The sequence below is a fragment of the Carassius auratus genome, unplaced genomic scaffold (genome assembly GCF_003368295.1).
Source record: "Carassius auratus strain Wakin unplaced genomic scaffold, ASM336829v1 scaf_tig00025958, whole genome shotgun sequence".
Taxonomy (NCBI): Eukaryota; Metazoa; Chordata; class Actinopteri; order Cypriniformes; family Cyprinidae; genus Carassius; species Carassius auratus.
In genome coordinates, this window is record NW_020525471.1 from 1 (window position 1) to 26,842 (window position 26,842).

At 37.6% G+C, this 26,842-nt stretch overlaps 1 pseudogene; it reads left to right on the forward strand.

Moving 5' to 3' along the window:
- Positions 1-5: 5 nt before the first annotated feature.
- Positions 6-17,421, forward strand: LOC113078556 (inactive phospholipase C-like protein 1; annotated as a pseudogene).
- Positions 17,422-26,842: the final 9,421 nt, after the last annotated feature.

Below are 26,842 nucleotides of genomic sequence, written 5' to 3' on the forward strand. Positions count from 1 at the left end.
AAGGTTCTGAAGGAGAGGTATCTGAGGAGGATGAGGAGATTGGTGGTGGTGGTCCTCTGGCTGGCAGGAAGGATGACTATTCCTGGGGAAGAGGAACTGGGGGTGGTCCTCGTTGTTCCCCCGCCCCCCACAGCCAAGGCGCCTCCGCTTACGGCGTGAATTGTCTGATCTCGTCGCAGTTGCTCGTACTGGAAGTCGCAGCTTTTATGCTCATCGGACGAGTGCTCAGCCATCCCAACAGCATTCCCCTCCCTCCACTCCATCTACACCAGGTACACCTATGACCCTTGACCCCCCTCACTGGACCCTGTGCTCTCTTGGGGAGGGAGAGGCAGGACGGCTGGCCAGTGAGAGCCCAGAGGAGCTGGTGAACTTTACCAAGCGCAATCTAACTCGTGTGAGGCCCAGCTCTGTAAGGCTAGACTCTAGCAACCCAAACCCACAAGGCTACTGGAAAGGAGGTGTGCAACTGGTGGCACTCAACCAGCAGACACCAGGTGCCATGCTAGACTTGACCCGTGGCCGTTTTATGCAGAACGGTGGGTGTGGGTATGTTCTTCGTCCAGCAGTCATGCGAGAGGAGGTTTCCTACTTCACTGCCCAGTCACAAGGCTGCGTGCCTGGTGTACCACCACAAACACTCAGGGTGAAGGTCATTAGTGCTCATAGTCTACCCAAGCCTCAAGGCTCTGGTGCCAAAGGTGAGGTCATTGATCCATATGTGGTGCTGGAGCTGCACGGAGTGCCTGCAGACTGCACCGAGCAGAGAACTCGCACTGCTGCCCAGAATCAGGATGACCCACTGTTTGACGAGACCTTCGAGTTCCAGGTGAGAGAGTGAGAACATCATGAATATAAATCTAATTTATTTCATATGAGATGCGGAACACTTTACTAAAACTTAAGCCCACTTAAAATCACTGTTTTTGATATAATTATTCAATAACTGCCCATATTAACGAAATGTTTTGCATATGACAAACTGACACTTCGCAAAGACCCTCCCTCCTTAGTTACTGTTGCTATCTCTGACAAACAATGCCACTCTCACACTACACATCATGTTCTCATGCAGTAAAAAATACTTTGCAGAGTAATGCGAAAACTGACAACACAATGATAGAGAAGACAGAGCAAGTTACGTCTGGTACTATTAAGGTCTCAATACTCTCAGCTTTCAAGTTTTGTAGTTTTTAAAGAAGTTTTATCAATAACCGATCATCTTTACATATGTACCTAAAGCACAAAATGAAGATGAATGAAAATCAGAAAGTATTTTATTTCAACTGTGGAACACACCATTTTTCACCAGAATCAACCAAGTTAATCTACTATTCTGTCTAATTTAAAGGGATATACTGTAGGTATGGCAACATGGGCATGCGCACATAAGTATAACGTAATTTGTGCCACACTGTACACGTGGCCATTTGAAAATTAGTGAGGTCTGGGGTGGAGTTAAGAATTGTGCTATTAATAACCCCACATACAACTCATTATATAGGCCTACACTAAACACTTTAAAAGAGAAAGATATGTTGATGTTTATGAAAGATGTTTTCTCTGTTTTGGAAGAATAGGTATTGTTAAATTACATCATATTGCACCTTTACTTTAGGTTAGGGGTATATAATTTTATCAGTTGTTTATTAATCATTCAACCATACATAGCCTATTACTGTTATATTTTTCATTAATAACCATTGCTATATAGATGATGTTGTTGGCATGATTTTGTGAACATTTATCTACAATACTTAATGAATGGCATAGATGTACTTGTTTACAGATTTTTGCATGAGGGTTATGATACTATGATACTGCGTTTGCCTTACTGAATTTGTTATCCTGTCAGCAATAACATGTGTGTGGGCTCTTTTGATTACTGTCAGTTAAAGTTCTGGTGATCATTGCAGTGTTGCCAGATATTGGTATGAAATCAAATGAAAAAATCAAGAAAACAAAAAACAAAAAATAAAAACCAGAAATAACTTCAAATCTTTTGTAAATAAGGTAAGATAAAGATATTGCTAACCCTATACTGAAACTTTGCACTCTATTGACTTTCTTAATTGTCAAATTAAGAAGAAAAGACAAGTACAACAATGCTTATAATAACTGGATCTGGCAACATGAGTGGATGCTGCACTTGCGCTCTCACTCACAGTTCTCTCAGTCCTTGTTCACCAAAGGCCACTAGAAGGTAAGCCTGCAAAATTTAGCCAAAAAAGCATAATGGCTAATGCTAACGCTCCTGTTTTGGCAGTATGTGGGAAAGGAGACCAGAGGCCTTTTTTTATGTATGTCAGTGAAGGAGAGGCTATCCTGAATAAACAGCTTTTTAGAGGAAACAGATTATCATTTAATTAATTGACAGCCTATCAGCTAATCTCCAACATGTTTTATAAAAGAAAAAACTTTTGGATTAAACTATTTTTAGTTTACACTGAAAAAAATGCAGTTTTATAGTAGAAGTAACTGACTTTTTGCAAACATCAGCTTATGGCATTTCTCACTCATTCCTAAAGTATCCTAACGGCGACTGAGAGGTATACAAATATGATCAGAACACAGCTCCCATACTGGAAATGATTGATTTCTGGTCTGTAGTTTAATATTTTTCTGAGATAGAAAAATACTGTATGAAACTTTGAGACATGAGACATTTTACATGGCACCTTGCCTGTGGGTTTTTGACCTTGTATTCTCTGGTGTGGCCAGTGACGTGCAAGGTTATTCTGAGCTTCTCTGTGTGTATCAGTCTTGAGGGCAGTGTCCATTCTCATGTGTCTTAATCAGAATGCTGCAGTCCATGAAGCAGCAACTGAGCCATGTCTCACACTGATTACCTGCTGCATGCAATATTAACACCGTTCTGACTGAGCTCAGTCATAAAACACATACTCATTGACCTCACTTAGAAGATTGCAATGATAACAAGGTGATTCCAATCTAACATGTTATATTTTGCAGGATTATTATATTCTGAGAGAATTGTTTTTCTGTAAGAAGATTTCAGAGGACAGCAAAATGGCCGAAAGCTAATTCTGCTCTTAGCTCTGATTCAAGACAGAATCTGAGATTTGTTTTGTTAGTTTGATTGTTTTTTTGTTTTGTTTTTTTTTGAAGACATGCTTATTTTCTCTCAATGTAGTTAGACAAAAACATATTCTGTTCTAATGCAGGGAGTTTATATAAGGTTAGCTCTCACTGGTTGCTCCGTTTCTTTCATTTCTTAGCATGTGTTAACCTGAGCTGGAAACTATAACAGAAATGTCACATACATTAATAACATGAATGTATAGAGTACTGACCTGTGAACCATAACCAGAATGAGGTTAATGGTTGCAGTCTGTCCTCATGGATGCAGTGGGATGACGCAAGAGTGTGCAACTCAACACAACTCTTCTTAGATCTGTAATTAGGGAAGATCTACATCAAAACTTAATGGCCTGCTTACACTAATGCTCTTGCCCTGGATTGTAGTTCAGACCTACAGTCTAGATACCTCATTACACTGCTCAATAAGTGGATGCCAGTTTCTTCCAACATTTTTTTTTTTTTTAATGATGTGACCTTTCTTTTAGCAGGGCCTAATTACAGTTGCATGCCAAATTCAGACAGCTTTAATTACGAGATGCAAATTAAGAGTTTCTTGGTGCAGGTGAGGGTTTGTTTTACCTGTGATTTCCAATTCAATGAATTGGACACAAACATGCAACACTCTGGATGTTTAGTAAGACTGCTGAAACCAAGCAGCCAACATTTTTACAAGTTTCATCTGAAGAGTGTTAGTGTATATTTGAGGGAATTTTGTTATTAGAAATTTTTGAAGGCTAAAAATGTTTTTGTCAAGAATACTAGTTTCTGTCAACAAGCAGAGAGATGTTCAAGCACTCAGTAAACACTATTGTCGTTTTTTTCATTGAACCAGAATCCATTAGTAGTGCTATTATTCATATAAAAGCTATGAAATCTCCTTGCTTCTGTTTGCCTGTTGTTCCTTTTTGGCTATATTAAAAATCCTTGTTGAAGCTACACACAGCAAACCAGAACTGTTCGTATTGTAAGTTGTACTTTCAATACTAAAAACTTACTTTAATACTGTTCGTATACATATTGTTTACCACAAAAAATAACTTTTCAAGGTTAGATTATAACAAAGCTCCATATCCCTTGCATTTCATGCTGAAACGAGGAAATTAGAGGCTTTAAAAAAGTGGTGAACAATATGACTATTTTTGAAGAAATATTGTTTGTATCGTGATGCAGCGCACATTCTGTCAACTGCAGTTTTGATGCCTCCATCTTAATATGCTATACAATGTGATGTGACATTCACTTCAGTGTTAACTCAGCGGTAGATTAACACTCACAGAACACTGTATTGTGCACTTATTCACAGTCACAAAAGTAAATTATTTGCATGTGCTTTAAAGCTTTGCCGGTTAAACGTTTAATTCATCTGCTGTTCTGACTTGAGCTTTTTCTGAAGCACACGCACTAAAAAGTTTCCCCAAACCTGTATTAATTTCTCTCTTGTGCTGAGAACAAAAGAAGATATTCTGAAGAATGTGGGTAACCAAACAGTTGCTGGTCCACATCTTTTCACTATCAGGCCGCACGGTTCTGGGCTACGTTTCCCAAAATGATCTTTACATGACGTTGTTCGTAAGTTATACATTAAGTTTTAACATTACGTTAATACGTGTTTCCTGAAATGTTCTTAGTCTAGTATATCTTCTGTAAGTCATTCGTTAGTAAGGTTAATCTGGACCACTCTTAGCTATACCTTATCGCTGTTCACAGTTCACTCCGCTAGTGGCACCAGTGTGCAAAAACATTCTTCCATTTCAGTCGATACGATTGTAATTCTGTGTCAAGAAATTATGCACAACCAAATAAATATTCAATTCTAAAATTGTAATACACCCAGTGTTTAATTAATTGAACTTTTTTTATGCAAAGAATGCAATTCCGGTCCTCGTGCCCCACTGCTCTGCACTTTTTGTATGTTTCTCTTATTGCTTTAGACATTTTAGACAGTGCACTGCGAAGTGGGAGCAGTAAACACTGTGTAGAGACCATGTCAATTGGAACACAGTTCATGCACGGAGCTCACTTCTAATGAGCTGATTATATGAATCAGGTGTGTTAACAAAGAGAGACATACAATATGTGCAGAGCAGTGGGGCGGGAGGACTGGTATTGAGAACCGCTGCATTATACTGATGGTCTTAAGTTCTTCCATTATAATATACAAAGGCACATCAGCTGGCAAACCATTAGGAAGCACATAGTTAGGATTCTATTTAAAGAGAATGAATGTGATGGGGAGTTTGGTCAAACTGTGGCAGCAAGACAGTGAATGGTTGTCCTAAATCATAGTTAGTGTGCACTTTTTCATAATAGTGTCAAAATAGCTACTATGTCAAAAGTTTTGCCTGCCATGGGAGCAAATTCAGCAGCTTTTACATCTTGTTGGTCCAACACTGTCAAAACAAACTTGACAGAGCTACCCCTAAATTCAGCTGCTGGCGGCACTCCGTTTTTTTATGCTGTGGGGAGTTTTTTGGAGGTGGATATGGGTGAATATGGGTTAAGTAAGACCTCGGTGTGCGTTCACTCAGTTACAAACATCCAGCTCTGTCTTGCCACTGATTACTTAGCCTACACCTTTCGCCAGACAAAAAGTGATGAAGGCACATCAATGCTTCTATGCCATTGTGGGTGTCCTGTGAGTAATTGGCCTTGTGGAAGTGACACTTATCCCAATTGCCAACCCATCAGTGCTCAACCAGGCCTTCATAATATGTATAAACATGATCATATAAATTAACCTTTCAAAAGCTATATATATATATGTAGCTATATAAGCAGGTGCATCCCAATAAATTAGAATCTCATTGAAAAGTTTATTTCAGTAATTCAACTCAAATTGTGAAACTCGTGTATTAAATTCAGTGCACACAGACTGAAGTAGTTTAAGTCTTTGGTTCTTTTAATTGTGATGATTTTGGCTCACATTTAACAAAAACTCACCAATTCAGTATCTCAACAAATTAGAATATGCTGACATGCTAATAATCTAATCAACTCAAAACACCTGCAAAGGTTTCCTGAGCTTTCAAAATGGTCTCTTGGTTTGGTTCACTAGGTTACACAATCATGGGAAAGACTGCTAACCTGACAGTTGTCCAGAAATCAATCATTAACACCCTTCACAACGAGGGTAAGCCCCAAACATTCTTTGCCAAAGAAGCTGGCTGTTCACAGAGTGCTGTATCCAAGCATGTTAACAGAAAGTTGGGTGGAAGGAAAAAGTGTGGAAGAAATAGATGCACAACCGACTGAGAGAACCACAGCCTTATGAGGATTGTCAAGCAAAATCAGTTCAAGAATTTGAGTGAACGTCACAAGGAATGGACTGAGGCTGGGGTCAAGGCATACAGACGTGTCAAGGAATTTTGGCTACAGTCGTCGTATACTTCTTGTTAAGCCACTCCAATGTCAGAGGCATCTTTCCTGGGCTAAGCAGAAGAAGAACTGGACTGTTGCCCAGTGGTCCAAAGTCCCCTTTTCAGATGAGAGCAAGATTTGTATTTCATTTGGAAACCAAGGTCCTAGAGTGGTGGTAGGGTGGATGTGTGTGTGTGTGTGTGTGTGTGTGTGATATCCAAGGTTCCATTTAGTTTTAAATTTTGATTATTTTATACAATCAAGTGAGCAACATTCTAAGGTATAGTTCGTGGAACACACCTAGGAAAGGTATTACGGTGTACCTTTAGAGTCTTCGTAGCACACTAAGAAACACCGTTATTGGGAAGCACAGCCCTGTTTGCTTAACCGTTCCATTCCGTGCCGATTCGGGCCAGGCAGCACTGATACGGCTTCCTTTCCACTGTGGTGCTGATAGCGGAGCAATACAATGCAATAGAAATGCGTCAGTCGTTGCCTTGGTAATGCAAGTTAAATATATACCTTGGTCTGGACGATGATCAGAAATTTCTGTTTTTGGCACTCCTTTTTATGTGATATTTACTTTTTTTTAAAAGAGAAAAAAGGACACAGCCCTTGACGTGAAAAATAAAATAAACAGAAGGTTACGACTGGTATAATATCAATAAGTGCAAATGTTTCCTCCACAGACCAAACTGTCTCAGACATTTGTTATTTTTATTTTTTATATTTAACTTTGTTTAGCTGTTTACTTGGCTGTTTGATCAAATAGCGCACTTCCACTTGGACAGCTATGGAGAAACTGGTAGCCAGTCAACAGAGTGGCGATGCCACGCATACGCACTCTAACAGCACGGCTAAGCACGGTTGTCCAACCTTGCCGAGAATTCCAGGCTGAGAATGGTTAGTAATCGTGCCATGCCATACCAGGCTCAAGTGGAAATACAACTGGAACCATAATGTAGCTGACTGTTCTTAGAACCGTTCGGCACTGCACTTCCATGTTTAATATAAATGTAGATATTTGCCTTTTGGATGGGTTTCTACATCATACACATTATATTTAAAATAGACTGTGATAAAAATTGTGGGTGAGACTTGTCCTTAGCGCTTATAAATTTAAATCCCTGCTATTGTGATTTAAACCAAAGACTGTGCCATATGGTTTTTTGAAGAGGTTTTGAGAAGGATCCAGTGAAATCTCAAATATATCTCTCATGCACACACTTATTCTGTCCTGGGGGATTGTGCCTCTTGTTGTTTGCATTTGTTTGTCTCTTGTTGCTTGGAGCTCAAGGACGTCATACATTTATAAGTCTTGGGAGTGGTACACCTATCAGAGTCCCGCTAACAAATGAACACGTACACACACACACACACACACACACACACAGAGAGGAGCAAATGCGCATCTCCTGGTGGGATCTGATAGAATGCTTTTAAATCTCTTCCTGTGGCCTTTTTCACTAAAGAGATAAGTAACTGAGAGCTCTGTACCCCTAATGATGCCAGTCACAATGTCAAATCATACTTATCTGTGTCAAATCATACTTATCTGTGTATCACTTTTCACAATTCATATTGCTACAAAGCAGCTTTACAGAAAATCATAATGCTTTTTGATGACATTTTAATAACTTCATGCCCAACAGTTGCATTTAACAGATTAGAGTTGGGTGATGATAATATATGAATACTCTTGCATTTTGCAAAGATGCTAGCAATACAGCAGTTGAGATTTGCTATATAACTCTTTATATAATGTCTCTTTAGAGTATACATGTATTTGTCATACCTAGATGTGTGCACCTTTCTGCTCTGTAATAATTTATGTACCATTGTATTACAATACTTATTTGGTACTCTTATTACAGCATCATACATCCATGGTCTTAACATGGTATTACCATGCCCAAAAACATGGTAATATCATAGAACATAGTTTTGTCTGTAGAGTTCATTAAATTTGTCCATGTATAGAAGCATGAAGCATGTTCTCTGAGATGCTGCATACCTGTCTTGAACTATTTCCCTTGCATGAGTTGTGTCCAGGCGTCTGTGTGGGTGTCTGCTGCCAGCTGAGGCATTTTATCTTTGTTGTCTATGTTTTCCTGCCAGATTTTCTCTGTTTTTCCTTTTCTTAGTATGAATATGCATATTGAGTGTGACATAACTCTTTTGTGTCTTGTTTTGTGTTTGTGAGTGTTAGTACATGCTGTGTATGCATACATCTACATATCATGAATACGGTTACACACACACTCTCACACATACACACACACCTTTTGATAATGATATGTTTTCTTTTGGAGATGCACAAATAAGTAATTTCAGTGATATTACTCTCTGGTACCATTGTTCCTGATTTTCTGGCACAAAGGAAACAGTGAAATACAGACTTACTGTTATTTTCAATGTATTTGTTACTATGCAAGTATGCTTATTGGTTACATGAACCTCTAACAATAGTTACACAATCATTTTGTAAGTTGTTTCAGCCTGTAACAGTCCCGCAGTTATTCATGGTGTGCATGGTGTTCATGATTTTGTTAAAGTGTGTCCTTCCTTATTTATTAATGTGTGTGTTTGTCCTACATAGCCACATGACCAGGTGATATGCTAAACATTTCCATATTTAAATAGATGAGACTGTGGGAATGCGCTTTATGCAAATTATCTTTTAACCACCATATCCTGCAGTGTTACAGTGGCACGTTTGGCTCGGTGGTCTGCACTAAATTTAGTATGCTTCATATTTCATAACGTCTGCTCATGTGTTAAGTGTCTGTTTACACACCCTAGATATTTAATTCTCCTTACAGCTGCATCTGTATAATGTTGCACACCTGAAGAGGCCATAAATTACATTCACTGCTTTCTGTTTTCAGGTGAACATGCCTGAACTAGCGCTGCTGCGTTTCGTAGTTCTGGATGATGATTATATAGGTGATGACTTCATTGGCCAGTACACCATCGCTTTTGAGTGTCTACAGCCTGGATACCGCAATGTGCCCCTGCTGGGCCTCTCTGGAGACCCTTTGCCCCATGCCAGCCTGTTTGTCCACATCGCCATCACTAACCGCAGAGGTGGTGGAAAAGCCCAGAGACGTGGTCTGTCCGTCAGGAGAGGAGCACGGCGTGGACGAGAGTATGTCACTCTGCGTAACACAGGAATCAAAGTGCTGGATGACACTTTCCGCCCAGCCAGTGGACCCTTGCGAGAAGCTACAGACCTGCGAGAGGATGCACTGGTAAGGGAGGTTGTGCATGTTCAGACAACAGTAATACTGGCAATTTGACTTCTTCTCTACTTAGCAGCCACACCTTGCTGACAAAACCAGGTTACACATGTAGGAATTTCCATTCTGGTTCAGGTTGGTTTATGTAGATTAGTGTGGTTTGGTGCTGGTCAGCCAGCATGCTTTTTCCATGTGACAGACTCATCCAAAGATCCAGAAAGGTCATAAAGTCATTGTAAAATGAATCAATAAGATTCAAGCGGTTTAGGTTTTGTGTAGACATACAATAGCTTCATAAAATGAACATATTCAGATTAGGCTTGCATGCCTCTACTGTCAGAGGAGAGACAGAAACTTCTCATGTTTCATAAAAACGATCTTAACTTTTGTCTTATGGGTTTGGAATGACATGAGGTTGAGTAAATTAAGAATTTTATTTTTTTTCAGGGGGTGAGCTACAGTATAGACCTTAATCAGTTTAGACACTGTTGAATTTAACACAATCAAAACAACACTGTGAGGGATAGACTTACAGTCTTTGCAATATCACACACTGTATAAAGGTCCTCACAACTTTCAAAACTGTTTTATGAAGTTATTATTCTGTTGAAAATTATTTAGAAAGTTGTTTCATCAGCTGAACTCTGTCGGTATGTTGTTTAATAACAGACAGCCCGTTGGAATTACTGCACTTCTATCCATCACAGCCTTGTTTTCATTCCTGTCAGAAATCTAAGGTTTATCTCTTTATGCTCCTCTGTGCTGGGGACTAGCATCCTGATACGTTTTTAAAAGTTATCAGTTCACAGCATAGAAACCTATAATATAAAAGCTAAATAGTAAATAATTTGTATTTTTATTTTATTGGAATAATTTCTAAACATTTTAGAATTCAGTATTTTATTGTATTTCTAAATATTTTATATTCTTTCTATCATATTCAATGGGTGCACCCTCTAGTAAAGCATTTAATTATAATGGATGTATTTTGTGATTGGATGAGGCCACATTAGTGTCAGGCAAACATTGGTCCATCTAGATGGACGGCTGGCTCTCCCAGTCAGTAATGGTTTGGAAATAGTGAACAGAAATATGAAGTAGATTTTGTCAGTGCAAATAGTGCTGTTCGGTGGCTCGTGCAGATAATGGGTGCTGTTTGTAAATGTGTCACTCACTAATAACATGGCCATGTCAGACACTGAAAACAGATATTAAAGTGAGACATTATATGAACATATTTGCTTGCTGTGTACACAACAATAGCTTCACATACTAAATCATCATGCCAGAAGATTCAACTTTACTTGTTGCAATGCTTTGATACAGAATCACTGACTGACTTGTAATAATCAGATGACATGAAATTGCAAGTCTAAGTTCTGAACATGTAAAAACCAGACACCTCCTCACTGGAGTATGGCCATCCATCGTAAAAGCAAGCCTCAGTTCACTTGCCATTTCTGGGGTTTAACTTAACTGATGTAAACACACATTTTTTCTAGCATATCAAATGTGTTGATCTGCATTTTCAAGCCCTAGAAATTAAACCAAGTGAAAAAACAACAGTTCTGCTGACCTAGAATCTGTGTAGTTAAGGTATGATTCATGGGTGACGGTAAGGGGAGGAGGGATGGAGGGTAGAGTATCTGTGGGGTCAGGTGACAGAACCAGGATCAGTTGCCACCGCAGTGTGTTTAGGGAGAGGAGTTACTCCACATCCAAAATTACTGTGTTCACAAAACCTGCTGCTGATCTCAGAGATAAACACACAGCCAGACAACAGCTCCAAAAACTACTTATTTGAATCTTGTATTTGCAATTACTGTTATCTATCTGATCCAATGGTCCTTTTTCAGTATGATTATGAATATTTTACCTCACATACCACAGGTAACAGACTTGTTTGTTTGATGATTTTAGCCAAGTGGTGTTCTTATAGTTTTTTTTTTATTATTATTAAAAGCCACTTGGTTGGATTTTTTTTTTAATACCTTTTCATTGTCTACTTCATGGGGTCACTGTACACCCTGACCCCTATTTTGCTGTATAATATATATATATATATATATATATGAGCCACAACAATGTCCACTTTATTCACAGCATATCTTATGGACTTCTTTCTCATACAAATAAACACAGATATACAGAGCAATCGCCCACATGAAGCCCCCTTAACACACACGTACATCTCCAAATGGCTTTGTTAATCACGGTTGTGGGTGGGTGATTCTGTCAGGTGGAAAATAGAAACGGGCTCTCTATCTGCCACATTGTAATGAAGGGAAATGTATGATAAAAAGCTGAAATATGATTAGCTTAGGCCTTTGTCATAGCAGACACAGAAAGCTGTTAAATTGCACAGGTTTATCCGTCTGTATAAAGGAAAGAAGTCATTTTTTTGGATCTGCCTCGAGAGTAGCTTTACATAATAAAGTCAGTGTCAAACAATATAAATGTCACCATTTATTTCAGGTTTTTAATTATTTTTTTTACAAGATCTTGCAGTTGTGATTGTATACTTTTAGAGTACTCTGTACTATGGTATTTAAAAGTTTGGGGCCCTTTTTTATTTTTAAAAGAATATTATAAGAAATTAATTCATTTAGCAAGGCAACGTAAAATTTATCAAAAGTGTATAATGTACTGTATGAAGTTATTAAAGATTACTATTTTGAACAAATGCTGTTCTTTTAAACTTTCTTGTCTTTTAAAGAAAAGGAAAAAAATATTCCACAAAAATATTATCAGTGGTGAAAGCAGTGCTGCTTAATAAGAAATATTTCTTGTGCGTGAAATTAGCATAATAGAAGGATCATGTGACACTGAAGATAGGAGTGATGGTTGCTGGAAATTCAGCTTTTCCATCACAGGAATAAGTTATATTTAAAAATGATTGTAATAATATTTCGCAATATTTGTTTTATTGTGTTTTTTATCAAATAAGAGCATAAGAGACGTCTCAAGAACATGCTACCCCAATCTCAAAATTATTTAAAAAAAAAATTTTGTTTTTGTTTATTAACATGACATTTTTGTGCTTATCTTATTGTCATGTTATGTTCTATTATCTCTGTCTCTTGGACTTGCTGAACTATTTGTGTTAACCAGGTGTGTGCCTGTGTGTTCATGTTTTCTCTTTCTTTAGAGCGCCACAGTGGCTTTTAAAGAGCAGTGTGGGCTCCCCCCGATGGCCACACTGAAGCAGTGCATCCAGAGCTTAGCCACGAGGCTGCAGAGTCCAGAAGGGACCCCAAGTGCCACACTCACTCTGAAGGAAGGTTACCCTTGCCTGGAACCGGTGGGAAACTTGACTGATGCCACGCGTAAACTGCTAAATGGTTATGACACAGTAAGAGACCGGCGAATTTAATGTCATGCATCATTGCCACTTGTTTTTTTTGTTGGGCTGTCTGTGGTTCCGTTTCATAGATTATAATAAGCCAACTTTATGCTTATGCTAAATTTCCCAGGCATCATTAATGTGCAGATAAAACCATTTCCTAAATGTTAGGCTATTACCTACATTACCTGCCATTACAATGGCATTTGTCTTTTTATCCATCCCACGTGTGCGTGTATGTGAGTGGGAGTAAGAACAGGCACATCGGAGTGAGTAAGACATTTCAGGCTTTAGTCACCATCCTCCTCCTCTCCTTTTGTAAGTTCCCTCATTCTCTGTCTCTCCCTGTGGGTTGACTCTGGGTTCTGGTGTGTGTTTGAGACCCGGGGAGTCAGACAGCACTGACTGGCAGGACTGCATTTTATAAATATCTGCACTGTGAGAGAGGGCAGCAAGGGTCTTCTTAGAATTTTATTGCTTAAAGATCTCTTTTCCATAGTTCATAATAGAGTTCTCAGATGTGTAATGTTTGAGTAATTTTTTGTCATGTCAGAAATGAGACAGTAGTTTGTATAGAGTAAAAGTATAGACCTATGAAATGAATGAATTAATAATGTAATATTTAGCTTGGATGAGTCATAAACAATTTCATGCAAAATTATGAGCAGTTTCTCATTCTTTTGGGAGACTTGAGATCAGCAAGGTTATTTTTTGAGGAAATTAGTCCTTTGGGTTCACATTTTTTTCAGGCATACTCATAAAATTTGTGTAAGTGTACAATATTGTTGAATACTTTGGAGATTGATTAAATGTTTTCATGTTTTTGAAAGAAGGCTTAATTTATGTTTTAATGCAGTAATGTTATGAAGTATCATTACATTTTAAAATAACTGCTTATTTCTTTTTATATATCTTAAAATGTAATTTATTCTTGTAAAGACAATTCTCAGCAGCCATTACTCCAGTCAAATGATCCTTCAGAAATCATTATAATATGCTGATTTGGTGCTCAAGAAACATTTATTATAATCAGTGTTGAAACCTGTTGTTCTGCTAATGCATTTTTTCCAGATTCTAGCACTTTTTTTTGTTTTGTTTTTATGATGAATAGAAAATTCAAAAGAACATAATATATTTGAAATAAGCATCTTTTGTAACATTGTAAATGTCTTTTCTGTCACTTTTGATCTATGCAGTGTGTCTTTGCTGAATGGAAGTATTAATTTCTTTATGAAAATATATGAGCAGATCATAAAATATTTCCTGTCTGCATCCTTCTTCAGATGATCTCTGCCAGCAAACAGCTAATAGAGAATGCAGATGGAGTGCATGAGAGAATCGCACAAGTGCAGAAGGAAGGTGAGTAGAGGTGTGGGAGAGATGAGTGGGGATGAATCATCTTTGTATTTTCTTTCCAACGAATGATGTTTCAGTCAGGCCCCAGAGGATGTGTGAAAATCTTGAAACAATTCATAGATTTTTCAAATTTGCATTCAGAGTAGATCCTATTATCCACAACACACACACAGTCCCCTATCAACACTTTGAAACACTGCCTTTTATCTTGAAAAGTACTGAAAATACCTTCAAGGAGTTGTTTTGAAATGATGTAAGTCTACACATTGTCCAGTGTTGATGAGGTACTTATACTAGTGATGCTCTAGTAGTGTGACAGCAGGACTGGTACTGTTTATCTCGTGGGGCCCCCCTTTGGCAAAATCGCAGTGGGTCCCCCACCACTGGGGGTCCCTTGAAATGTCACACACTTTTCATCCCACAAGCAGTGGCTCTTTTTTTGTAGCTTTTCCAGTAACAAGCCACAAACTTTTCTCCAAAGCATATCTGTTTTTGTAGCATGACAAACCACAACACTGCTGTTATGTGAAATTTTACTGGACGCGCAGCTTTATAACCAAGTTAGTCGATGCAATATTCAAAGAATGTAGCTTTGGGAAGTCTGATTCATTGTTTTTTTTTTTTTTTTTTTGTGTGTGACTCTTTTCATTCTGGCGGTGTCATGTAAATAAACGATTCACCATTTAAATAAATCATTCACAGTCCCTGCATGGAGCATTCTGCCTTTCTTTTTATATTTAATGTAGAAAATTGTGCTTTTTTCAATGTGTTTTCAACCCAGTTTTTTAAATGTGGGTGTTTTTAAAAATGTTTAATATGTTTAAATACTATATGATATTTCACCCTATAATTGAGATACATTAATTAAACCCCTCAATGTTTTATGCTAAAAATGATCAATTAACTATTAATGAATGAAAATTATGTAATAATAGTAATGGTAAGAATTCATAAAACACTTTATTTGAAAATTTTATATTGTTACTATTTTTTTTAGTATTTTGTAATGCAACCACAAGAGTAGCTTGACTGTTGTTGAAGTACTGTAAATTATGATAGATGGAAAAATTACAGTTTTACCATGGTAACTACCAAAATACTGCAGTTATACAGTTACTACTATCAAATCTTAAGGAAAGGAAATGACAAGCTCATTAAATGCTTTCTACAAGTATAAGAATATCACCACTGTCTGTTTGTAGCCTCATTATCTCTCACACAAATATTTTTTTTTTTACCCCCAGTTACACATATCCAAAGCACTTAGGTCAAAATACTGTGTTCTTATTTCCTTAAGAGGGTATACTGATGAAATAAGAGCGAGTGAGTGAAACAGCACAGCAGATTAGGAATGAACGTGCAGCTTACGGAGGCCATGCCAAGATTCATCACGGGAAGCACAATATTATCTAACCAGAGGATGAATGAGTACATATCATCCATTATTTGGCAGCTCAGTTCCTGCAGAAGCATGTTTGCACCATAAATGGCATTTTGTAAATCTCAAGCCAGAGAAAAAAAAAATGTTATGTATTTGTTTTGTTATATGTCCTCTTAGGAATGGTGTTTCATGAAGACCTGCCCAGGTTGGGAGAAAAGGAAAATCTAAAAGGCCGTAAACAAAGTAAAGCTTTGGAAAGCTTCACTTGGAACATCACTGTGCTGAAGGTAAATAGCGTGAGCTTCTCTTTCCCTCCCTCAAATAGCCTTGAATTTTTGGATAATGTTTTCACTCTGCTTTTAGACAAAAGGGAGAAAGGCTTCTGTTGTTTTGAAATTCTATTTTGCAAACGTTAGTTGTTTGACCTTATAAATATAGCGTGTGTGCAGTGGACTTTTGAAATGAGCAGGTCCTAGTAGGTTTTAGTTGATTGGAAATTCATGTTTCAGTTCCATTTGATGTTTATATAGTTTATGGGTTAAACGATTATGCAACAGCTTTTACCTCACACTTGGGACTATAAACAAGAGACATTGCCATAAAAGCTCTGTAAAACCAAGTCTCTTCAAAGTCTTGTTGTTTGGCTATTATTAATAGTCGCTGTATTTTTAGAGCTTTGGTCAATAAATCTTCCATGTCCTTTAAAGAGGACATACATTTTAAATTATTTTGTTTTTCCCACTGAGGTCCACTAAAAATAAATAAATAAATGTTTTGTTTAAAACAACATTTAGTATTCATTGTCATTTCCCAACAGGCTAATTTTTGCTGTTGTGACTTGTATATGAAATACTTTGCAGTGAAGCACATCCAAGTGACAAAACGCAAATGAATTGTTCGCAGTAAAATGAAAATAAGATTCATGAAATAGATGGAGTGGTTAATTGACATTATCCTCATGCAACAGTGGTTTTAAATAAATCAGTTTGATTGAATTATTTAATGATACAATGATTCCCTCAAAGAGACAGCCACTTGTCGCCACCTACTGGTGTAAATATGTAACCTGCTTAAAAGGTCATTGAAAAATCCCACTGCTAATGCACAGACTGTGAACCTAATCAAATTCATGCACCAGAGCTAACTGATGTATGTAGCTAACTGATGCTAACTGAACCTCATAACCAACCCGGTTTATTTAATTCATGTGTCTCTCTTTTTAGGGTCAGTGTGACCTCCTGCGCGGTGCTAAGCTAGATGCTTTGGATTCGTTGAGGCAGCTGGCTTTGGCCTGTGAGGCGTCCGGCCTGATCTTGAACTCTGACGGTCACTACGCCCCTCACGGTCTGTCCTCCAGACGTGGCAGTAACCATGGCAATGGTCGCATCTGAGCCCCAGAGACGCGCATAGGCATTGAGAGAGCATTTGTTCATAGTTGAATGAATGGATGATTGTTGAACAGACAGAAAGACAGAGTGTCTCAGATGGACAGATGCTAGTCAGGAACATTTGTCCTTTATTGAAATGGTTGCTTGTTCTAGCTCAGCATTGACCAGATGTTATTTGAGGACAAATTAAGGAATGTTCTTATCAAGACACACTGAATGAAGGACGTAAAAGGAATTAAAAGGAATTCCTCAGCGATATTAAATGACTGATGTCAACGATGTAGATTTTGCTGGATTGAAAAACGTCCCCGCAATATTTAAGAGGACTTTAGTGTTGAACTCCTTGCAGTTCACAGACTAGAAATGTTATTTCGAGCATAAAGAACAAACTAATTATAGATCTAAAACTGCAACTTATGTTGAATACAGAAGACTCATTAGTCTTTCCCCTTGTTCATGACAAGACCACCAAAGCTTGAGGTTTGTTTACTCAGGTTAGCACATCTCAGAAATGCTTTTAGAAGGTCTGACATTAGTCTGCATCATCTTCAGGGCTGTATCTTTATCTGTGCTATCACTCAAATAGATTGACATGTGATGCCCAAGAGCAGGACAGCACCATTTCTGCCCCCAAGCCCTATCCAGTCCAAAGTGTAGGGTATATAACTGGTGCCTCTCTGTTAAAGGCAACCATATCCTCATCTTCCAGTGACACAGATCGTCTTCAGATCATTAACAATGCAGAATGAGCTCAAGAAGGCTTTGTTAAAATACTGCATAGTGCTCCCTAACGGTGTTAACTGAGCCGGTTACTCAATGGGACGCCAAGTACCGATTACACCATATCCATGTAACTTGTATGGAGTTCAGCACCTGGGATTGGAACAGTGTTACAAAATAATGAACTACGGTTTGGTTGAAAAGTGACTTTATTTCTAACACACATTCCTTGGCTTGATTGGATGAAGGCTTCCAATGAGTCTGCTGGCATGGTCACCGTCGCTTTTTTTTGTCATAACAAAGACAAAAATGCTACTAAACATGGCAAGAATTGGTGCCGTTGTTTGATTAAAAAATAACTAATGATTATAAACAGCTTTAAGCACTGAGAGGACTTAAGTAGATAAAAATCTAAAGTATAAACTATTTTACAAGTTCATTGTGTAACATTTGACCGTGTTGTAATAGACAAGGAAAACATTGGCAGTGTTTTGTCTACTGCCGTCAAAGACACTTACAACAGACTAGTTTTTCAAGTTTGCACCTTTTCTTTTCATTTTAACAGAGTAACAGAAATTAGATCTGTGAGATTGGAAAACTATATATATATATTATTTTTCTTATGGTAGACAAGTAGAAGTGTTGATACGTTGTGTGTGTGTGTGTATGTGAACGTACCTGTGGGAGGGCGGTGCTAATGTAAATGTGTGTGAGAATGTGACCAGTCTGATGCCTGATTGATTTGGGCAGTTGTTTTTAAAGGAAACCCTTACTGTTGGTTGATGTCAGACATTTGATTTTTTAGGACCCAGTGAGCATGTTCACAACAGTGAATATGAAGAAATTGATAATGAATGGGATGAGAAAAGGCATATAATGTCCACATAAGCAAAGCAAACGTCTTTGTGTCTTTTACTCTCCTTTTCAACACTTTTACTCTACTTTGTACTGTTCCTTAATGCTTTTTATGTATTTACTTTTCTCCTCCTTTGTCTGTGCCCTTGTTCTTTTCCTATTCTCTGTTTTTGACTGAAGGGCGAACAGTTCATGCCTGTTCTGTGACAAGTTTTTGTGCACGTTCACGTCTGACCTGAATGTGTACTGATTCCTAAAGTGTTCCTTAAAAACAAATTGTTCACTTAAGCGTGAACATAAATGTTTTGTTAATTATATAAGAGAATTGTAGATATAATATATTTAATTGTCCCATTTGTAATCCATCCATGCGTTTGTAACGCGTAACCCTTGTTCCTCTGACCCCTAGACCTGTAACCTGTAGATCTGGGTACCTGTATAGGGGCCAAAATCTAAATAATGAATACCCAGTCACAGTATTAGCTTTCTGTTCCAGTTACGATGGCTCTTGAGACCATCAGACATGTGAAGTTAGTTGTCTCACTTTAGATGGGTACAATTACTCTTATGAGGAAACCGATACAAATAAAATGTGTCGATGACGAGCAAAATGAACCCCCATTGAGGTGCACTTTAAACTAAACCGAGCAATCCATCTTGATTCCTGCAGTATTAGGTAGTGGTCAACATCTCAGACAGTGCAATATTACTCTACTGTTTGACGTTAAATATAATGACTAGTTTAGTGAGGAGCATTAATCCAGCTGTCCTAATTTGTCGTTTCTGCTTTTTCCCCCAATGTGTGGTAACTGTGCATTTGTCGTGTCTCCCTTTCCTCTGACTCTTAAAAATTAAATATATTCTTTAAAATATTGTTTGGTTGCATTTTTGTCAGCAGTCGTTGTCCTTGTATAAATGGAGAGTATTTATTAAAGGTGACAAGCGTGCGTTAAACAAAGTAAACTTCAAAGCTATGTTGCTTTTATTTTGAAATGATGCTTTGTATTTTATAACATTAACAAGTTGATGTAACACAGATGTGCCCCAGTCTAAATAAAGTTATCTTTTACTGACTGCTGTCTCTTCTGTTAACCGTAACGGTTCTGTCCTATCAATACTGCTGGAGCACTTTAGCCATTTAATGACATGTATTTGGATATGTTGGTTAACAGGACGCTTGTCCAATCTACTTAACATTATTTTGTGGGGAAACAGTAGCTATCAATAACGATCATGGGAAAATATTCAAAGTAACCAGCAGATGGAGGTGTTTCCAGTCTTTAAAATCAGGTTAATTGCAGGCCTGTTGCTATACAGAAGTTATCTCATGCCTGTCAAGCCTATTCTAATTATTTATTCAAATATTTCTTATGTGTACCTGAAACTTATTTTGACTTAACTGCATTATAGCATGTAATCAAGAATTGAAAGTATTTTAAGTGCTTTATTAATGTACTAAAGCACTTAACTCAAATTTCAAAACTTGCACACAATTACATTTTCAAGAAACAAAAATATCATTATTTTTACTTATTGTGATTTAATTTTAATCTCCCAAGATCAAATTATACATTTTCTTAGATCTTCATGGCTTAAATATGTTCTTTTTTGTCTGTCATACTGAACAAACAAGCCAATTAAAATTTAATTCCACAAATTTATGTCTGTATCTAATGAAATCCATTTCAATGTAAATTCTAACTGACCGCAGATTTCTCATTTGTCACTGCAACATGCAAGTTGACCTAAGTAGTGTGAATATGTTTATGTTACACTTCTTTAAGCAACTAATGTAAAACAACTATAGAATCAGCTGCTTCTGAATGTAAAGTTATGACTCTTTCAGGATTTTGGTTTCAAAATCATACTCACAAAACACCTCTAAAACTAATCAGTTAATCAGTAAAAAAGTAAGAATTAAAGCTTTTTAAGTAAAAACACATTTTACACATTTCTTTTTTTCCATACTTTTTCTCAGGTATTGGGTGGATAATTTTAACAGTGATATATGGACACTCAAACTTTACCTTATGTAAGTTATGATGCATGAACGAAGATTAAAATAAACTGATGAACAGATACAGTCTAGTTTTGCCTTAATGCAGTGCACTTAAGTATTTCCCCATCATCATCAATATATTCTTTCTCATATAGGTTGGCTGCTATCAACAGTGAAACACCTTTTGGTCTATATGACCAACTGTAACCTGTTGTTAGCAAAAATACCTCTTGGTGGAGACAGTGACATAGAATTAAAGTGAGAAATGAATATCCACACCGACCGATGTCTAGTAGGTAGTCTACTTATTTGAAAAGGCAGAAAGCAAATTCAAAATTGAGTTAAATATATTCATAAAATATTCATTTTATTATTGTTGTTCATTTATTTTTCGTTAATGTTTTTCTCGAATTTATCCAGTCAGTGATGTTTTATTTATATTTGTCTTTGTCACAATTAAAAACGTATATATATATATATATATATTTATTTATTTATTTTTTTTTACAGGTTGTCGCAAAAAAAATAAAAAAAAAAAATCTAACTTTAAGTGCTCTGATTGTGACCCGAAGCATGGCTGTGGAGTTGTCTGCCTATTGCACATGGCACTGGGTTTTATAGACGCGCGCCCCACGGGAGCAGATGTAAGATTTGACGTTGTGCCAAGCGGACAGGTGAAATGACAGGCTGACAGCCTTTAATTCAGCAAACATCTGCCTGCTTTCTCACGAGAGTCAGAGTGCAGCTACGAAGACATTTTTCACTTTTAAAACACTTTTAAGACAGTCTGACGCTCTATAATGGCCACAGCGTGGTCAATTAGTTTTTTTTCTAAACATCCATTTTAGATGTTTGCCATAAACCTTAGGTCTTCAGAGAAGTTATTTGTGTTTTATGATGTCTCCGAACTATTTTTGAGGGGTTTAGATGTGTTTGTATTGATGTACAGTATCTTAAGCGGCACAGTTCATTTAGACCTCGAAGAAAAGTTTAAGAATAATTGGATTTCTTCGGCGTGACTTTTACTTAACAGCGGTGAGAGGAATCAAATTCTTGACACAGCTAGTGTTAAAACAGCTAGCCATTAGCAGCTGGAGCTCTTCGTGTTTTTGTCACTTCGCGGGGACGTTTCTTTTGCCAAAGGCGCTCACCAGCGATGACGCTGTGCTTCCCAACACTAATAGAGCCCTGTTAATTTTAGCCTGGCGTGCGCCTCAGAGGAGAGCCACTTTGAGTTTAATTACAGTCTTCCTGAGGCAGCAATTTCACTATGATTTTGGTGGAGAAGAGGAAAAAAAGCGCGAGAAATGATCACCTCTTAAAAGTGTCTAAATTGCATCTTATTTTTCCCCTCTTTTTAACCACAACAAAAGGGATGGGCACAATAGCGCGGCATGTTTCCTCCCAATCTAGCGCGCTGTGACCAATTACCAGCGCCATTATCTGAGCTGTATTAAAGATGGCACAGGAGGACTGATGAGGCGTGATTGAAAAGTTTGTCAATGTAAAGTTCGCTTCCAAGCATGTTGCGCTTCCTCTCTGAGCTACAGCACATTATTAGCTGCCTACCTTTCCTCCATATAAACTGTTCTTTCAATATACTTTTAAGCTGTGTCAAGTATGACTGTATTGAATGTAAAAATGCACTCTTTGACTTCACTTCATGATGTGTTTCAGGTTTGGACATTTGGAAATGTCCTGGACTTTCAAACACATTGCGATCTGGTTGTGACAGAATCTTAATTAGAACCTCAGAAATTAACCAGGGATCAGGATCAACATGCAACATTTATATTATATTAGATTTATTATTCATTATATTTTATTCTTGGTCTAAACTTGGCATTTAAATTGTTTACATTGTTTAAAGACACTTTAAAGACATTAGATTATTTGCTTTTAATTAAATTGATATAAATGATTCAGGGGCATATGATGTGATGATGATAACTGAAAATAACTGATGCTATAAGTTATACATAGATAATCTTTACCTTGGGACTGGATTGAATCAGTGAGTTGAATTTAAGAACCGACTGAGGAATCTTTCAGACCAGTTTTGTAAAACAAGTCACCTGAATCATTGAAAAGATTTGTCTCAAAAGAATGATTTTTTTCCTCAAAAAATCGGACATTGCCATGCCCTGAATAAGTGAAGGACTACATCAGGATCCATTTCATTTTCAGCATCCATAATGTACGGTATGTGTTTAGAAAACTTGCAAAAATGGAGTACAATTCATATGGCTTGTTTGAGCTTTTTCCATGCATCTATAAGCTTGAAAGCTTCAGAATTTCTTATTTTGTGATTCACAGAAGCCGTGAAGGTTTGGAACAACATGAGGGTGAGTAATGACAGAATTTTACCCCTTTAATAGATGTTTATTTTTTTATTAAATTCCACTGCCTTTACACTATACAAAAAAATATATCTATATATTTCAAACATTATATATTATGAAAAAAATATAAGAAATAATGTAATATATGGCGAATTTAGTCCTAACAGGCATCTAGCAACATCCTGTATGACTTTATATGAAGTTGAGAGCAGACTGATGGGTCATGCTTTGGCCTCTATAAAACAGCAGTCAGATTTAAATAGCTACATTTCCTCCTTCAGCTTTTGAAGCAGAAAGATGATGCCTGATGGTCTGAAATCATTGCCTATTGTTTAAGCGTAAGGCAGAGTTGAGTTGTTTGTTATGTGTAATTGTCTCTCAGTATCATACTGCATGTGTGAGAGTGAGCCCCGTGGACTGAGCACCACCCCCCACTGATGAGAGGATACCTGTGCAATCAGACGACACACCGAGAGCCATTGTATCATAATCACTCTCATTCACACACTTCAGCTTTCATCCTCATGATTCATTATCCTTCTGTCAAAGTCATTTACCCTTTCTTCTCTTCTGGCCCTTCACTTCTGTTACTTCTCATGAGTCTCAGTTACTCTGTCGTTGTTTCTGACCTCTTCTCTTCTCTTCTCTTCTCTTCTCTTCTCTTCTCTTCTCTTCTCTTCTCTTCTCACCATTGTTCTCATATTGTTTCTTAACTATCCTTTTCTCTATACTTTTCCTTATCCTTCTTTCCTCTGTGTAGTACCATCTTTTTTTTCTCTCTCTCTCTCTCTCTTTTGCATCTGAGCATCACTTGCTGGGATAAAGAAGAGGCCTGTGTGATTAGCACACAATGTCTTTCTGCCATTTATCTTTCATCATTATGGTGACTCCTCTTCGTTCTTTCTTCCCCGCTTTCTGTCTCTTATAGTGCAGGAGTTGTTAATGGCCCGCGTTGCTTCAATTGGTTTCTAAATGCTTATGAGCGAGGGTCCAACTGTGCGCTTAATGAACAGGTATGACTGGGTAATTACAGCAATCTCAGCCCCCTCCCAAACACACACACATGCTAGCCTGGACCACACAAAGCCCAACGGGACTGAGGAAACCAGGCCCTGCAGGAGTCTGCAGAGGCGGAAAGAAAGGGCAGGAATATAGAGAGAAACTGAACAGAAAAACAAAGGAGACTGAACAGAGAGATTTAAATGTAGTAACTGGCTATTATCGGTCATTTAGATAAATGCTCGAGACGCTGGAGAGCGTAAATGCTGGAGATGCATTTGGTACACAAGTGTGTTGATGCTAGAGAAAAAAACATGGATGCTTCACTAAAATGTTTGAATTCTACAGGTTCTGAGCACTTTAGATTATTATTATTTTTTTCAGATAAAACTTTTTGTATATGTTCTTGCATTACAGGAGTGATTTGAGCCATATAGAAAAATGAAAATTGCAGACTGTTTTTTGACTTGGATGAACTAACAACCACCTTGCAAAGCCGTATCAACCTAGACTGGCATCATGGAGGTGAGTTTTGAATATCCCAGCGCCACTCACATTTTCTTCAGAGAATGTAAAATCTAGAGTAAAGAGTGACCTAAATGTTTTCCAAAGTTTATGCAACTGCTTAAAAAATAAAAACTTCACTCTGAAACATCTCTCCATTCCGGTGAGTCCCTTCCGTTCTCTCTCCATCTGTTTGCTCCTGTCTGTCTTCAGGCAATGGGTGAAGTTCTGCTCCCTATGGCCGTCTGTCACAACCACAACATCCACTGCACACACACACCCCAACCAAGGATATTTTATCATAGATTTTTATGGAGAAAAGTTACTGAAGGAAGGGGTAGAGATCACATCAGTGTGGCAAAGTCCACTAAGAAAGAAGGCGAGAGGAGTGAGGAAGAGGGTGGGCAATGGAGAACACCTTAAAATTAGTGCAAATAACAGAGCCTGTCTTGGGACTCCCACTGCTTGTATACATTTGTTTAAACATTGTGCCAGTTTCTGAAAAATGGAGGCACACGCACAGGCAAACAGAAAGAGGGAGAGTCAGAAAACTGTGGTAGTTGTGGGGCTAAAGAGTGGGTCGACACTTTGCCAGATGCCTTCTTCTAAATGAACGCAAATCCCCGAAGGGGCATTGGGCATCTTGTTTTGCCGGTCCCTGAGGACGCAATCACGGTGCGCTACTGTCTGCAGGGAGAGCAAGGAGAGGTAAAGGGGCTCGACGCAGGGTGTCTGTTCTGTATGAGCCCCTGGTTTGACACGGCCAGGCAGCTGGTTAATTCATTAAACCAAGGCTCTAATATAAACAGCCATTCATTTCACTCTCTGACAGTGTGCCGTCTGGACAATGTGAAGCACCCAAATATAACTGCCATACTGTGTTTATGTGTGTGTATGTGTTCGGGGGGAAATATGAATGTTTATGTGTACATGATGTTGTATCTGAGCAGTCAGCGAATACGTGGGAGAGGGGCCAGCCAGCGCTTTTCGTTCTAAACACAGGACGTTTTGAGAGACGCATGGAGACGTTTGGCTAATTGGCAGGGCTTACTACATTGCTATGGCATTTCTCTGTACAATGCAGTAGAACCGCAGATATGTATGTCGGTATGAGCACTTTGACATGCAGACAGACATTTTTGACAAAAAATGAGGCCATTTAGCATTTTTTAAATCCGCATTTGTATAAATAAATGTTAATTTGCAGAGTCGCTAAAGTGTAATAAATTCACTATCTATAATTTAAAATGTGTAATTTAAAAAATTACACATTTGTAAAAAAAGAAAATTCTAAATTTATAATAAAAAAAAATAATAATTATTACTTATGGTTTATTTATCGTAAGGAAACTGAATCGCCAAATACTGGTATAAAATATAAAATAAAATACTGTTTAAATACTGTATAAAATACTGGTATGCTAGTATACTACTGAACAAAGCCATAGTGATGTCCTTCATACAGCTGCAGTTACAGTTAATGTAACTTTTTTTCGTTCTTTTTTTTTGAGTAGTGTGACAAAATTCAACACTGGTTCAGGAAAAATGTTTTAGTTTAATTCTGTATATTTATATAAATAGAAGTAATTTGCTGATTATTACTTTTTAAAGGCCTATTTATTGATTTGTACAGAGGCATTTGAAACACATACACCGGCACAGCGGAGTGAATGACAGAGGCCTCCTGCTGTGCCTGCACTGTGTTGAATTGTTTAGTAGATCACTCTCCTTCTGAAGCTTTTAGCTCCATGTCTCCATTTCACCTTACAAAGACTGAGAGAGGGAGAAAAAATTATTGAAAGAGGCTCTCTTATGTGTTCTTAAGGTAAAATGAAAGTCATTTCAAAAATGGGAGGACAAACTACTGCTTTAAAAAAAAACTGGAAAACTGCACAATTCTCAGCTGTTTTCATCTCGGCATGTTTCACAATCTTTAAATTGGCAACTGCATATTTCATTACAGATTGTCTGTAAATCATTTCCGAGGACTCGCATAGGAAAGAAATGTTTTCCTCGACTGTTTCTCTCAGACTGAAAGTATATTAAAGGAAGAACAAATGGAGTCTTAAGTATCCTACTTAGCTTCCTTTACATATGTCTCCTCAAGAGTTACAGAAGAAATGTTACTCATTGAGTATTCCAGAATAATTTTATGGTACAAACTTTTATGGTTCTTAATTTATGTCAATGATCCTCTCCTACAGCATAACTAGGAACTCAAAAATCGTGTTTGTTTTGAAAGCAGCTGTAAGGTTAT